Raw genomic sequence first — 17,140 nt, forward strand, 5'->3', positions numbered from 1 at the left:
ACAAATTAACTCATTAATAAACAAAGACTGTATGGTAGTTGAATCTTCCCATTTTTGAAATTTATTGAGTTTTTATGATGATCGTATAAGCAGACAAAGAGTAATGAGCTCTTAGCAAACTAATATAAGAGAACTGCCTCAACTTGATAAAAAATATGTATTACAAATCTGCAGTTAGTATCATCTTTATTAGTTAGAAACTAGAAGATTTCCTTCTACAATGAGGAACAAGGGAAGAATTTCACCTCTCACACTTTTTCAATCTTGAACAGAGAGCATTAGATAATGCAAAATAATAAGAAAGTTTATGGGCTGAATTGTTTATCTTTAAAATTTTTATGTTGAAGCCCTAACTTCTAGTCCTTAAAAATATGACTGTATTTGAAGATAGTTCTTTCAAAGATGTAATAAAGTTAAAATAAGACCATAGGTGGGCCCTAATTCAATATAAATGGTGTACTTGTAAGAAGAGGATATCAGGAGGCATGAGAAGCACCATAGGTGCATATGCACAGAGTCTTTAATATATAAAGAATCAATAAGAGTACAGTCATCTATAAACCAAAAAGAGTGGTCTCAGAGGAAATCAACTCTGATGATAACTTCATGGTGGACTTTCAGCTTCCCAGGCTATAAGAAAATAAATTTATACTCTTAAGCTCTTAATTTTCTAGGAATATCACTTATACTCTTATGATATTCCTAGAAAAATCATGCAAATAGATGTAGTTTGGGAAGGATAAAACAAAACTCTCCTTTTTGCATATAACTTGATTATATAAAGAAACTCCAAGACATCATCATCAACAAGAAAAACCTTAGGTAACTAATAATTGGGTATGGATAGTTTTCCTGATACAAGATTAAAATATAAAAATTAGTTTCTTTTCTATATACCACCAATGAACAAGTAGAATTGAAATTAAAAACACAATATTGGAAGTGATATTAGCATAATGATGAAATAAAAAGTTTCATTCCCAATTTCCTATGAGAACCACAATTTTAACAATAATATATGGACCAAAATTTGTTCATGAAAATTTCAGAATCAAGTTAGAAAGTTGCAGTACACCCATAAAAGTCAAGAACAGTTACCATGGGTAAGAAGAGCAATTTCATTTTATCTGTATGAGATACTTCTCCAATATGGCTCAGTTCAGTCCCAGGAAAGCACTTTAGATTGTGACTTCTATCTTGGGGAAAGAGATGAGAGTGGATGCTCCATTCAAAGCTTGACTTTTCAGAAGGCTACATGAAGAAATGACTCGTGTCTTGCTACATTTGTAGTGCTGATGAAATCAGAATATTTTCATTTCCTATTTCTGGAGAGAAATTGAGCATACATTCAGTATTTTTTGCTTTCTGGAAGATGTTCTGAGGGACTGGGTGTCGGTCTCACATTCCTTCAGGAAGCAACATATTTGTCTAGTGATTGCTAAGATGAAGGTAGAATAGGGAATCTTTTTCTATAACAGAACTAAAGAACTTATTATTTTAGACAAACAGCACAAGGAGAAAGTGATTATAAGGTTCTAAAAAGCCTTTCTGACAAAATGCATGCACAGGTCCAGAGAAGTCATATCCCCCCACCCCAATTTGTCCTGATAATCTATAGCTCAGCTGATTAGTGAGAGCCTTCCTCTGAAAAAAATCAATCTGTAAAGACTGGGAGATTTGCACGTGTTTCAATACAAAATTATGAGACACACAAGGAGACAGAGAAACAGGACCCAATCATGGGAACAAAATAAATCTCCTGAAACCTAGCATGAAAATATCAAGAGAGAGTTGAGAAATATAAAGAAGAGCCAGCCAAACAGAAATTTTGTAACTGAAGAATAAACTAACTTAACTGAGAAAAATAACTAGCAGAATTCAGCAGCAGACCATATTGGGTAGAAAAAAATGTTAGCAAACTTTGAGACAAGTCATTGGAAATTATGTAGTCATAGAACCAAAGGGGGGGGGATGAAAAAGAGTAAAAACTTCCTAAAATACTTATGAAACTTCATTGAGTAGAAGAATATGTGCATTTGGGGACTTCAAGAAGAAGAGCATAAATAAGGAAAAATCAATTTATTTAAACAAATAATGGCAGAAATCTTCTCAATTCTGGGGAGAAAAATGAACATTTAGATTCAAGAATTCCAGTGAACTCCAAATAGAATGATTCCAAAGTAATTTACATTGAGACACATATAATCAAATTTTCAAAAATAAAATAAATAAAGAATTTAAAGCAATAATAGAAAATGAACTCAAAATCAGTGTTAACCTTCTCACTTTTCTCAACAAATGTTTATAGAGCCTTTCTATGGGCTAGGTTCTGTATTAAGCACCAGAATGGAGCAACATCGAATAAGTCAGATAAGAACAATATGCATGTCAATTTCAGAATAAATTAGAAGTACAAGACTGAGACTGCCAGCTGATGATTGGCTCACAAGGGCCCCAGCAACTTCTAGCCGATTGGCTCCTCTTCGGTGATGCTCATTGGGCTGTTTCCCTGTCCTTTCAGACTACAGAGCTGCCCATTGGGGGACTTTTTTGGCTACGCCCACGCAACCCAGCCAATCAGCCTCAAGAGCAGGAGGAGTGGGAGAGGTTGAGAGGCTTGTGGGAAGCTGGTGGTGGCAGTTGGGCTCTGAAGGTTTTTCCTGAGGGGCAGTTTCGTTTGGCGTGTGTGATTCTAAAAATAAAGTTTGTTTCTTTTGACAAGTGGCTCCTGATTGTGCCCAGCCAGACTGTGGCACAAGACAAGTTTAAAAATCAATTCAGCACATATAAGGGCAGCTTCATAAGAATGTCAGTGTATTTCTTAGCAGACATATTATGACCAAAAGGAAGAGGGTAATATATCTAAAGTGTTGAAAAAAGAGATGTCAATTAAATAACAGTATATGTGGCCTGGCATGGTGACACATGCCTGTAATCCTAGAAACTCAGGAGGCTGAAGCTGAAGGATCACAAGTTTAAGACCAGCCTCAGCAACCTAGCAAGACCTTTTCTCAAAAAGTAAAAAGAACTGGGCATGTGGTTAAGCGCTCCTGAGTTCAATCCCTAGTATCAAAGGTGGGCAGGGAGAATAGTATGTGTGGCAAAACTCTCATTCAAATGATGAAAGAGAAATAAAGTCTTTCCAAGATGAACAAAAGTTGAGTGTTCCTCAAGCCTAGACTTGCTGACAAGAAATTCTAAATCTTTCCTGTACTCCAATAATAAATCTGATGAGAAAAAAAAATCAGGAAAACTATCCCATTCACAATAAATAAAAAATACTTGGCAATTAATCCAAGCAAGGAAGTAAAAGATTTCCACACTAAAAACTACAGAACACTGAAGAAATAAATTGAAGAAGTCCTTAGAAGATGGAAAGAACTCCCTGTTCTTGGACAGGCAGAATTAATATTGTCAAACTGGCCATCTGACCAAAAGTGTTATACAGATTCAATGCAATCCCTCTCAAAATATCAATGGCAATCTTCACAGAACTAGAAAAAAGCACCCTCAATTCATTTGGAAGAATAAAAGGTGCGAAATACCAAAGGAATACTGAACATGAAGAGTGATGCTGGAGGTATCACAATATTTGATCTTAAATTATACTACAGAGGTATAGAAAAAAAAAAGCATGTTAGTGACCTCAAAACATACTTGAAGACCAATGGGATAGAAGACACAGACAAACCTACATAGTCAACTGATATTCAATAAAGATCCCCAAAACAGATTTTGGAGGAAAGATAACCTTTATACTAATGGTGTTGGGAAAACTAGATATTCATATGGAGGAAGATGAAACAAGATCCCTATCACCCTGCAAGAAATTCAACTCAAAGTGGATCTAAAATCTAGAAATAAGACTAGGAAGGAAACCTGCAATTGGTAGAAGAAAATGTAAGCTTAATATTCCAACATTGGTGGAGGCACAGACTTCCTTAATAAGATGACTAAAGTTCAAGAAATAAAATCAAGAGTCCATAAGTCAGTAAATTGATGGCATCTAATTAAAAAGCTTGTACACAGCAAAGGAAATGATTAATATCTTGATTATCAAGCCTACAGAACAGGAAAAAATCTTTGCAGATACACCTATGACAGGGGATTAATATCCAGAATATATGAACACAAAAACAACACCAAAAAACAAACAAGCCCAAATAGTCTTTTAAATAAATGGTCAAAAGAATTAAACAGACATTTCTGAAAAGAAATATAAAATACCAACAAATACATAGAAAAGTGTTTGTCATCTCTAGCAATCAGGGTATACAAATCCGAAACTACATTGAAGCCAGATGTGGTGGTACACACCTGTAATCCCAGTGGCAAGAGGATTCTGAGGATCCTAAAGCCAGCCTCAGCAATTTATAGAAGTCCTAAGAAATTTAGTGAGCCCCTGTCTCAAAATAAAAAATAAAATAAAATAAAAACAACAAAACAAAGTTTTATCTCACTCCAGTTAGAGTGGCAATCATCAAATATGCAAGTAATGATAAGTGCTGGTGAGAAAGTGAGGGAAAAGTTACACTCATATATTGTGGATGGGACTGTAAAGCAGCATATGACCCAGCTATCCCATTCCTTGGTATATATCCAGAAGAATTAAAGTCAGCATACTATAGTGATACAGGCACTTCAATGTTTATAGAAGCACATTCAAATTAGTCAAGTTGTAAAACTAGTCCAGGTGCCCTTCAACGGATGAATGAATAAAGAAAATATGGTATATATACATAATGGAGTTTTTCTCAGCCACCAAGAAGAAAAAAAAATTATGGCATTTTCTGTTAAATGGAAGAAACTGGAGAACATGATAGTAAGTAAAATAAGTCAGAAAAGTCAAAAGTCAAATTCTTTTACTCATATGTAGAAGCCACAGTAGTTTAAGGAAATAAAAATGAGAGAATCCCATGAAAATAGAAGGAAGATCAGTGGAGAAGAGAAAGGGAATTCAGAGGGAAGAAAGAGAGATGGGAAAAGGGAGGAACTTCAGAATGACAAAAGTATAGTATGCACACGTGCAAATCTACCACAGTAATTCCTGCCTTATTTATTTCTCTAAAGCACTAATTAAAAGGAAAATATAAATAAACTGAAGGACAACCAGTAGAGCATGTAGAGGAAGGGAAGGGGGGCAGAGGAAGAACAGAAGGGAAGAGAAAGTCCTGGGGATTGAAATGAAGAGAATTGCATGCCATCTTTGTAACTATGTCAAAATGAACCCCACTGCTATGTACAATTACAAGATACGAATGATAACATAAAATGTCTTTAATTAGACATGTAGTATAATTATCTTAAAAGTAAAATTTATCTTGAAAAAAAATTGTAAAGGGAGCCATTCAAGTTGAAATGAAAAGACAATAAAGCAGCAATAAAAAACATATGAAGGTATAGAGCTCACTAACAAAGGCAGATATATAGATAATACATAATACATCATACAAAATACATAATACATAATACAAAAATAACTTCTTGTCTGGTAAAGATGTTAAAGTCTAAAAGTACAAAATAACCCCAAGAATAACAATAAATTAATAAGTTGCAATATTTAAATACATATATTAGGACATCAGGAACATAAAATGTTTACATGGGGGAGAGATAAAAGTGCTGAGCACTCATATGCAACTGTTAGGAAGTTAGTAAGTTTGTAAGTGAGTTAGTAAGTTAGTTAATTAGTAAGTTAGTGTTAGTAGCTAAAAATAGATTATTATAATTATAGGCTGTTTCTTGTTACTTCCTTGATAACCACAAAGAAAATAGCTACAAAAGGCAAGGAAGACGAAAAAGGAAATAAAACAGATTGATTTTTAAAAATAACAAAACATAGAATCCAACAAAAGAGACAAAAGGGACAAAATTTTATAAGATAGACAAAAAAAATAACAATGGCTCTCTTTCCCCTCAATAATCAAATTAAAGGTAAAACAACAACAACAAACCAAACTAAACTCCCCAATGAAAAGAGATGAAGGGGCTTAAAGAAATTTAAAAACCAAGAAAACAAAACCCCAAACAACAGTATTGTCACCCTGCCTGCTGTCCACTAGACACTCACCTGAGCATGAGGACACACGTAGGTTGAATAGGAAAGGTGTGAAAAAGATATTCCATGTAGCTTCATGTAAATTGTAGCCCAAGAAAACAGGAGTGCCATACTTAATATCAGACAAAATGAATTTGAAGTAAAAAACTGGTATATTCTGTGTGAGGATTAAAAAATGTTTGATTCATCAGGAAGATAAAACTGTTATGAATATATGGGTACTCAACATCCCTGTACACAGGGATGTGAGGCAAAAATTGACAAAAAAGAAAGGAGGAAGAAAAAGACAACACCACAAAAATAGTAAGGGACTTCAATGCCTCACTTTTAATAATGAATAGAAATCTAGACACAAGATCACTACTGAGGGCTGGGGTTGTGGCTCAGTGGCACAGCGCTTGCCTAGCACATCTGAGGCACTGGGTTTGATCTGCAGCCCCACATAAAAAATAAATAAATAAAGTTTAAAAAACTAACTTCCTTAAAAGAAAAAAAAATCACTAATGAAACTGAGGATTAGAATGACACTGTAGACCAAATAGACCTACCACACATTTTCAGAACATTCCTCCCAATTAAAAAAAAAAAAAAAAAACTATACCTCTTTCTAGAGCACGCAAAAAAACATTTCCCAGGACAGATTACTTGTTAAGTCACAAATAAGACAATAAATTTCAGAAGATTAAACTAACACCATGTATATTTTCTGAACAAAATGGAATGGAAAAATTAGCAGCAAAAGAAAGAAAGGGAAAATTCATGAAAATTGAAAATGAAAATAATAAACTCTTGAGAACAAATGCATAAGATAAAAATAAAAAGGGAAATTAGTATCTTGAAGAAAAGCAAAAAACAAAAAAAAATGCCAAAATTTATGGCATGCTGAAAAAATAAGCACTGAAAAGAAAGTTTATAGGTAAAATTTATAAAAATGTTTATAGGTTAAAGTTTACACTGCAGTAAGGTGTATGGCAGTCTGCAAGTTGGCTGCAAGATCACCTGGGAAGATGCCAGGGGCAGTGATGGCAGAAGGAGCTCTCAGTTTCAAAAAGTTGATGAATCAGTGGGAGAACCAGGGGCTTGAGTCTCCTGGAGGAATTGCTACACCCCCAGTGTATGGTCAGCTTTTAGATTTGTATTTGCTCCACAATGACACGAATAATGCAAGATGTCTTTGGAAAAGGATACCACCTGCTATCAAATCTGCAAATTCTTGAATTTTGTGGAATTTGGTCAGTAGGACAGAGGATCTGGGAGAGAGATTTCTCTGGGATCTATATGACCTATGACCACCATTATCCACCGGTGGTCTCACATAATCCTGCCAATCATGGAAGCACTTAGATATGCTACTAGGAGACATGTGCCTTCCTTGAGGATTTTTGAGGTTGTGAAAGTTACATTAGAAAAAGGATGACATGCCAACTCTATCAGGAGAATGGTTTGCCCAGAAAGCCAGTTGCAGATTCCCTGGATGTTTCCTGCAACAGGTTTATTTGTTTACCAGAGCTGCCCCAGTTCCACCAATCCTCAACGAACAGCAGTTAGCCAGATAGACTGATTATGTGGCTTTCCTTGAAAATTGATGCACCATTCTGAGTTCAGCATCCACTTCAAATCTTATACACTGACAAATATAGAAATGTAAAATGTTCATTTTACTGAATGGATTATAAGCACCTCAGCATCCTTACTATGTAATAATATATATATATATATATATATATATATATATATATATATATATACTTTATGCAAAATAGTTGTTAAAGGAATTCTCATTTTGTAATATTCAACAATTTGATTGGAGCCTATTAGTATTAGCTCATATTTCCTGGAGATTCATAATAACTCAAGCTCTTCTGCTTTGTATAGAAGAGTATGGAGCTTTCCTGGCACACAGCCCCATCAGCACCACTGGTTGATAGCCACAGTGATACGCTTGGGCTGCAGCAGTACCATGCCCAGGGGCAGAACCTGAATTCCTGGGATTGTGATTCACCCTCTTTGGAGAAAATGTTTTCTTTTATCCCAACCGATGGAGAATCATTAACAGATACAGAAATATACCTAAGAAGCAAATAGATCTTTTTTCTGAGTAAGCCAGTTTGTTAGTGTTAGTTTTCTTCCAACAGTTTGAGTACCTTAAGTTTTGGCAGTGGAGGGCTTAATGTGAGAATGTGATGTTCCTAAGTATTAAGTTTGAACATCTCCTTTCAGAAGAATGGGAAGATTAAGGGTACAGTGCCTTGTGTGGGGAAGGAAGCAGTTGTCATAAGTGTTTCAACTTTCCTCCATCCGATTTTTCGCTTATATTTATACCATGGTTCACGTCAGGCCTTTTGAAGACATGCTAAACAAGTCTTCATTCTTTATGTGACAACCCCCAAATATTTGAAGTTGTTTATTGCATCCTTAGTTCATTTATTCTGCATTTGTTCAATAAATATTTAATTGAATTCTTCAACTGTTTCATCTGAGCTAGTTTCTAGAGTTTTCACTACTTTGGTCTTTCTGTGGATACTTTCTAGTCTGTCATTGCCTATCAAAATAAGAATTTCTTAATTCAATGGAAATGATATCCATAGTGATCTATGTAGCAAAAATTACATAATATATGTTTTCATTTATTTTATTGGGTATTTGAGTTTTTCTTAACAAACATGGAAATTGTAAATTGCAATTATATTTAATTGTGATAGGGACATCATGTTGTATTTAAAATGTGTTTTATAGCTGAAGAAATGAAAATGTAAGAAGTCAGAGTCAATAGGGAGTGTTTGATGAGGCCAGGGTTTTAACTTCCAGATGTTAAGTATACATTGTTTCTGTGAACCTTGTTTTTAATGGCCAATTGATATAAACCCGAAGTTCATTAGTGGGGTTGGTTGAATAAACATTGGTGTAGAGAGTGGAGTGCAGCTCTAAAGGGCTGATGCTGGGAACAGCAGACAATTCAATTGAGTGGGAGCCTCAATACTTGGTTATTTACCCAGCCTGGGGTGCTTAAAGGAAAGAAGCTCACTAAATAACACTCTCCTAAAAACAGAGAAGGTAATCATTACAGCAAATGGGTACAGATACAAACAGTAAGAAAAAGCAAATGAAAAAACCATCCCCAACAGCCTACAACACTTTAACAACTGATCCCATTGACACAGCTGCAGAAGAAATGGTGGAGAAAGAAACAGAAAGTTCTTAGTTAAAATTTCCAGTGAACTAAAAAAGATGTAGGGAACAAACTAATAAGAAAATATAGGAAGTGAATGATCATTTCAAAAAGAGGTAGAGATTTTGACAAAGAACCAAATAAAAATCCTGGAAATGAAAAACTCAATAAACCAACTTAAAAATTTGGTTGAAAGAATCATCATAACTTAAACCTACCCCAGCTTCAGCTGCTATTCCCAAGATGGCCTACCACTCTTCCCCCTGAATACCTGTTGGTTACTTTGAGATGGTCTGTTTTCTTGTCTATTAGAAATAATATTTCTTTTATTTACTTTCTTCCATATCTAGGTCAATCATATTCAGGTTTTGAAGTGATTGGTAGTTCGTTTTTACCTGCTCATCTTTGAAGATTTTTAGCCATACTTTGTCATCTAATTTTCTTTCTAATATTTTCTGTCCACAAGATTTGGTTTTTCACTCTCTAGTTGTTCTAGCTATTTTCATGTGGATAACTAAGCTGCCATTGCTACCACCATGTCCCCAAATTCTAACAACATAATTTTTTATATGGGCTCCTCTTCTCTGATACTAGAATTTGTTTGCAGAAAGCAGTGATGTAGTCTTCCAAACCTTTGCTCCCTGGTTTTATATGTTTATGCTGTGTCACCTAAGCAAAGGGACAGTATACGTGCAATTTAGATTATTAAATAGCAAGCTTGTATGTCAATAATGTCACTTCTCTTATTCTGGACACTAATAATGGGTGTCTTCTCTCTTTTTCTTATTAATTCAACTACAGATTTCAGTTTTATTAATTTCTCAGAGAAATACCTTTTAGTTTCATTGATTTTTTTCCATGTTTTTCTATTCTGTAGGTCATCACTGTCAATCCTAATATTTATGATTTGTTTTTTCCTTACTTTGGGTTTAATTTATTCTTTTTTTTTTAAAGAGAGAGTGAGAGAGGAGAGAGAGAGAGAGAGAGAGAGAGAGAGAGAGAGAGAGAGAGAGAGAGAGAGAATTTTTAATATTTTTTTAGTTCTCGGTGGACACAACATCTTTGTTGGTATGTGGTGCTGAGGATCGAACCCGGGCCGCACGCATGCCAGGCGAGCGGGCTACTGCTTGAGCCACATCTCCAGCCCATAATTTACTCTTATTTATAGGGTACAAGCTTAGGTTCCATCCTGTGAAACTTTATTATGTAACTTTATAGCTCAGAAGCCGAAATCACTGATTTGTGGTCTCTCTTTTCTAATATGCACTTTTAGGCCTGTAAATCCTTACCAGCAAATTACAGCTGTTATTTTATCAGCTTCCCACAATTCTGATATATTATGTATTCATTTTCGTTCAGTTCAAAATACATTCTGATTTTCCTTTACCACTTATTTTTTACCAATAGACTATTTAGATGTATGCTATTTTAAAAATATATATATATATTTAAGTTTTTGATGGAACTTTATTTTTTTATTTATTTTTATGTGGTGCTGAGAATGGAACCCAGTGCCTCACATGTGCTAGCAACCAATCTAACACTGAGTCACAACCCCAGCCCATAGATGTAACCTATCTTGAATTGAAATGTTTGTAGGCCTTTAACTCACTTGAAGGTTATTGATATTGATTTAATCCCACTGGCGTCAGAGAACATACTCTTTATGATTTCTACCAATTTAAATTCAATAACTCTTCTTTTGTAATGAAAAATACAGTCTATCCTGATAAATGTATCATGTGTACCAGAAAGGAGTGTATATTCTATTGGTTGCAGTGTCCTATAAATATCAACTTTGTCAGATTGATTAATAGTGGTGTGAACTTATTAGCTTTCTATTTCAATCAATTATTAAGAGGAAGTTATTGAAATCTCACACTGTCCATGTGTATCTATTTGTCCTTGAACTTCTCTCATATTCGCTTTATGCACTTTGAAAATTGGTTATAAAGTGTATTAACATTTAGATTGGTATGTCCTCTTTATCAAACCTTGTTATTATCAAACCTTGTTATTATCAAACCTTGTTATTATGAAACGATTGTCTTTATCAGATACTATTCTTTGGTCTGTAATCTACTTCATCTGGTATTGATGTAGTCCCTTCAGCTTTCTTTTGACTGTTGTTAGAATTTTTTTCATCAACTTACCTTTTAACCTTTTTACATCTTTATATTTCAAGTGGGTTCCTTGAAAAAGAGTTTCCCCTTTTTTATACAATACAAAAATCCCTGCCTTATAATTGAGATGTTTAACTTATTTACATTTAATGCAGTCATTGATGTGGTTAGATTTAAGTCTATCATCTTGCAATTGGTTTTCTGTTTGTCCTTTTTTTCCTTGCATTCCTGTGGGTTGAGAATTTTTATTATTTAATTTTTCTTCTTCATTCATTTATTGACTGTAACCCTTTATTTTATTACTTTAGTGTTCACTTTAAGTTGTACAGTATACACCATAAACCTGCCATATTTAATACTAGACCAAACCATGTGCATTATAATAACTTTATAGTAGTCTATAGTATAGACTCCTCACAGTCTTTATGTTACTCTTGTCATATATTTTTCTTGTACATATATTATAAATTCCACAAACTGATTTAGTCATATTTGTTTAAACAGTCAATTATTTAAAATCTGTTTAAATAATAAGGAAATTTGTATGTGTTTATCCATGTAATTTCTATTTACAGTAGGGCTTTTACCTTCTTCACCCTTTTTTTAACCCATATATCTATCTGGAATCATTTTCCTTTTTCTAAAAATTTTCCTTTAATATTTCTTATACTGTAAAATTGTGGAGAATAAATTCTTTCCTGAGATACAGATTTGAAAATGTTTCTTTCTTCTTTGTTTTTGAAAAATATTTTTACCCAATATAGAATTCTAGCTGGAGCTCTTTAAAGGTTGTTTGGTATTTACAAGACTATCCCACTGTATTCTCACATTTTTTCCTATGTGAAATCTACTATAATTCTTACCTGTTTTTCTCTATATGGAATATGTATTTTATTTCTTACTGCTTTTAAGATTTTATCTTTTTCATTGGTAGTGAGCAATTTCATCATGTTTATATTTCTTATGCTTGTGATTTGAGTCAAATCTTAAATGTAAGAACTTCAGGTTTTAATCGGAAATGTAAAACAGATTTTTCAGCCTCAAGTTCTTAAATATTTTTTCCTGTACTCCCTGCTTCTTAAGGAACTCAAATTACACATATCTTATGACATTTAAAATTTGTTCTATGTATCACTAATATACTTCTTTTTTGTTTTTCTTTTTGCATTTTATTTTGTATAGCTCCTATTGCTGCTTTTATGTTCACTAGTTTTTTTCTTCTAAAGTATGTAATATGCTATTATTAATCTCATCCAATGTATTTTTTAGTTACAGAACCAGTAGTTTTATAAGTTTGATTTTGTTCCTTTAAAAATCTTTTTTTTCTCCATAACATTTAGAAGATATGGAATTGGTACTCACTTTCATGTTAGTTAAGTTTCCATTGATTGAATATTCTTATTAAGGGTCATGTTGCCGTGCTTCTTTGCTTATCTTATAATGTCTTACTTGGTTGTGGATATTTTCATATTTCTAGAAATATTTTGAGCTTTTAACTAGGATGTATTTAAGTTGGGTTTTCCGTGACTGATTTGGTAGGCGGGATCAAGGACAGTACTTACTCTAAGGCTAATAATTCTCCATTACTAAAGCAAGACCTACCTGTGTACTATACCCAATGCCCCATTCATTGTGAGTTCTGGTGACAGCAGGTACTATGTCAGTCACTGTTTAAGACAGGTATGGTTTCCAATTATCCTTTTGAAGTTTTTTTTACATGCACATGAACATACACATATTTGTCAAGATTCTATTGATATTTGAAAGAGACTGTTCTGCAGATGTCTGGATATCTCTCATTGTGCTACTTCCTTCTCTACCACTGTGTCCTGAAATTCTAGCCACCTGGACTATCTGAGCTATCAGTGCTATCTCTTCAACTCAATATAAACTCCTCAGACTCTGCCTGAGTTCTCTCTCTCTGAACCATAAACTGAAAATTCTTCCAACCCAATAAGCTGGAGTTATCTTTAAAGCTCTCTTTCTTGTTTCCCATGTCTTAGGGATCTCTTTGCTGTCTAAATCCTTAAAAAGTTATTTCAAATATTTTTAAATTGTTTTTAGTTGTAGCTGGACACAATACCTTTATTTTATTTTTATGTGAAGCTGAGGATTGAACCCAGGGCCTCCCACATGCAAGGCAAGTGAGCACTCTACCACTGAGCTACAGCCCCAGCCTCTGTTTCCAATATTTTGTTTGGGATTTTTGGTTGTCTCAGATGAGAGATCCTTGTTACTTTATCTTGATTGGAAGCTAGAGTTCATGGGCTTTTAAATAGAAACAGTTACTCTTTTCATTTTGTCAACTGGGGACTATCACATATATTGAATTGATCCTAAAAATATTTAAGATGATGATTTCAACATTGAGTGAAAACAGTCACATGAGATTATGGCCTACATCCAGGAGTGGTGGCCTTACCTTTAATCCCAGCCAGTTCATCGTAGATGTCCTTCACCTCCTTTGTTAGATTATTCCCAAGGATTTTTGTTGTTGTTGTTTATAGCCATCTATCCTAGCTGGCAACTGAATGCTGGGTTCACAAACTCTGACTATTCTAATAACTCAAGAAAACAACAAAGAAAGCACACAACCACACAGAAATACCCTTTCAGTAATACAGAGATGGCTCAGCAACTTTAAGGGTCCTTGGCAAAAGAGAAAGCCACCGGAATTCTTTATTCTTCTATAGGGAACACAAAAGGGGAGTTTCCATGGAACATTCTATCCCAAAAAGGTCAAAGGGGTAGGATTACAAAGGAACAGGTGAGTGTAACTTACAGGTGACACCTTCACCTGGAGCCACGCCTTGCTATCCAGGCTGGGTTAACATCCAAGTTACTGCAACCTGGCAATATCATGCCAGACTGAAGGCAGTGCCCCGGGGCATCAGGATTGAAGGCATTTGCATGCATGGCAGCTCCCTACAGTTGTTTGTTGGTTTGTTTGCTTTTTTGTTTTGAGACTACTGTGAAAGAGATGTTTTTCTAATTTCTTTTTCAGCCGATTCACCATTGGAGTACAGAAACACAACTGATTTATGGGTATTGACTTTATATCGACTACTTTGCTGGATTCATTTATGAGTTCTAGAAGTTTTCTGGTAGAGGTTTTTTTGTTGTTGTTATTGTTGTTGTTGTTGTTGTTTTGGATTTTCTTAATATAGGATCATGTCATTGGCAAACAGAGATAGTTTGAGTTCTTCTTTTCCTATTTGTATCCCTTTAATTTCCTTCTCTTGCCTGGTTGTTCTGGCTATAGTTTCAAGTAATATGTTCAATAGGAGTGGTAAAAATGTACATCCCTGTGTTGTTCCATTTAAAATTTCAGGTTTTCTCCATTCAAAATAATGTTCCACTTGGGTTTGTCATTTATAGCCTTTACAATGTTGAGGTAAGTTCCCTCTATCCCTAGTTTTTCCACTGCTTCAAACATGAATGGGGCATCATTCATGCTTCAAACATGAATGGGTGTTATATTTTGTCAAATGCTTTTTCTGTGTCTATTGAGATAATCATGTGATTCTTGTCTTTAAGTCTGTTTATGTGGTGAATTGTATTTACTGATTTTTGTATTTAGAAACAAATTTGTGTCCCTGGGATGACTATGATTATGATTATGATTATGGTGCACTTTCTTTTTAATGTGTTTTTGTATGTAATTTGCCAGTATTTTTTAATCTAACATAAGGATTTTTTTCTTTTTTTTATTTATATATGACACTGGAATGCATTACAATTCTTACTACACATATAGAGCACAATTTTTCATATCTCTGGTTGTATACAAAGTATATTCACACCAATTTGTTTTCTCATACATGTACTCTGGATAATAATGATCATCCCATTCCATCATCATTTATAACCCCATACTCCCTCCCTTCCCCTCCAAACCCCTCTGCCCTATCTAGAGTTCATCTATTCCTCCCATGCTCCCTCTTCCTATCCCACTGTGAATCAGCCTCCTTATATCAAAGAAAACATTTGGCATTTGGTTTGGGGGGATTGGCTAACTTAGCATTATCTTCTCTAACTCCGTCCATTTACCTGCAAATGCCATGATTTTATTCTCTTTTATTGCTGAATAATATTCTATTGTGTATATATGCCACATTTTTTATCAATTCATCCATTTAAGGGCATCTAGGTTGGTTCCACAGTTTAGCTATTGTGAATTGTGCTACTATAAACATTGATGTGTCTGTGTCCCTGTAGTATGCTGTTTTTAAGTCCTTTAGGTATAGTCCAAGGAGAGAGATATCTGGGTCAAATGGTGGTTCCATTCCCACTTTTCCAAAGAATCTCCATACTACTTTCGATATTGACTGCACCAGTTTGCAGTCCCACCAGCAGTGTATGAATGTACCTTTTCCCCCACATCCTTGACAACACTTGTTGTTTGTCTTCGTTTAGCTGCCATTCTGACTGGAGTGAGATGAAATCTTAGAGTGGTTTTGATGTGCATTTCTCTAATTGCTAGTGATGATGAACACTTTTTCATATATTTGTTGATTAATTGTATATCATCTTCTGAGAAGTGTCTGTTCAGGTCCTTGGCCCATTTATTGATTGGGTTATTTGGTTTTGGGTGCTTAGCTTTTTGAGTTCTTTATATACCCTAGAGATTAGTGCTCTATCTAATGTGTGAGGGGTAAAGACTTGCTCCCATTCTGTGGGCTCTTTATTCACCTCACTGATTGTTCTTTTGCTGAGAAGAAACTTTTTAGTTTGAGTCCATACCATTTATTGATTATTGATTTTAATTCTTGTTCCACAGGAGTCTTTATTAAGAAAGTCGGGGCCTAATCCCACATGATGGAGATTAAGACCTAGTTTTTCTTCTATTAGATGCAGGGCCTCTAGTTTTATTCCTAGGTCTTTGATCCATTTTGAGTTAAGTTCTGTGCATTGTGAGAGATAGGGGTTTAATTTCATTTTGTTGCATATGGATTTCCAGTTTTCCCAGCACCATTTGTTATTAGGAATTTTAGCATCTGTTTTCATCAAGGATAGAGAAGTTCTGTGGAGTAGATAAAGAGAAGTGAAGGGAAGGGAGGGGGTGTGGGAAAAGCAAAGACAGTGGAATGAATCTGACATAACTTTCCTTTGTACATATATGAATATACCACAATGAATCTCACCATCATGAACATCCACAAGAAATTAATTTTTAAAAAAAAATAACTATGGGGAAATGGCAGAAAGATCAGTAGAACAAAAGGAGCAAGGAATGTGGGGGGAGGAGAAGGAGAGGCACTGGGGACTGATTTGAACAATCTATTTTCCATGCTTTTATAGTTATGTCATAATGGATCCTATTGTCATGTATAACTAAAAAATAACCAATAAATAAAAATTAGAATCAAAAAGAAGATATACTCATGGCCAACAAGCATATGACAAAAGTGTTCAATTTCAATAATCATCAGAGATGGCAATTCAAAGCCATAATGAGATATTATCTGACGCCAAATAGAATGGTTATTGTTTAAAAATTTTTTTTAATTTAAAAAAAAAGAGGAAAGGAAACTCATACATTGTTGGTGGCAATGTAAATTGGTACAGACATTATAGAAAACATTGTGGAGTTCCTCAAAAAATTACAAATAGGACTACCCAACAATCCTACAACATCTATCCAATGGAAATTCAATAAGTTTACTGAAGAGACACCTACACTATTGTGTTTATTTCGGACTGTTCACGATAGCCATGATATAGAATATACCCAGTGACCATTGACGGACAAACAGATAAGAAAAATGTGATATATATATATATATATAC

General features: G+C 34.4%; 1 pseudogene; it reads left to right on the plus strand.

Moving 5' to 3' along the window:
• Window positions 1–7,065: 7,065 nt before the first annotated feature.
• LOC110597184 (COP9 signalosome complex subunit 8 pseudogene) lies at window positions 7,066–7,644 on the plus strand (annotated as a pseudogene).
• Window positions 7,645–17,140: the final 9,496 nt, after the last annotated feature.

Source organism: Ictidomys tridecemlineatus, chromosome 6 (assembly GCF_052094955.1).
Source record: "Ictidomys tridecemlineatus isolate mIctTri1 chromosome 6, mIctTri1.hap1, whole genome shotgun sequence".
Classification (NCBI taxonomy): Eukaryota; Metazoa; Chordata; class Mammalia; order Rodentia; family Sciuridae; genus Ictidomys; species Ictidomys tridecemlineatus.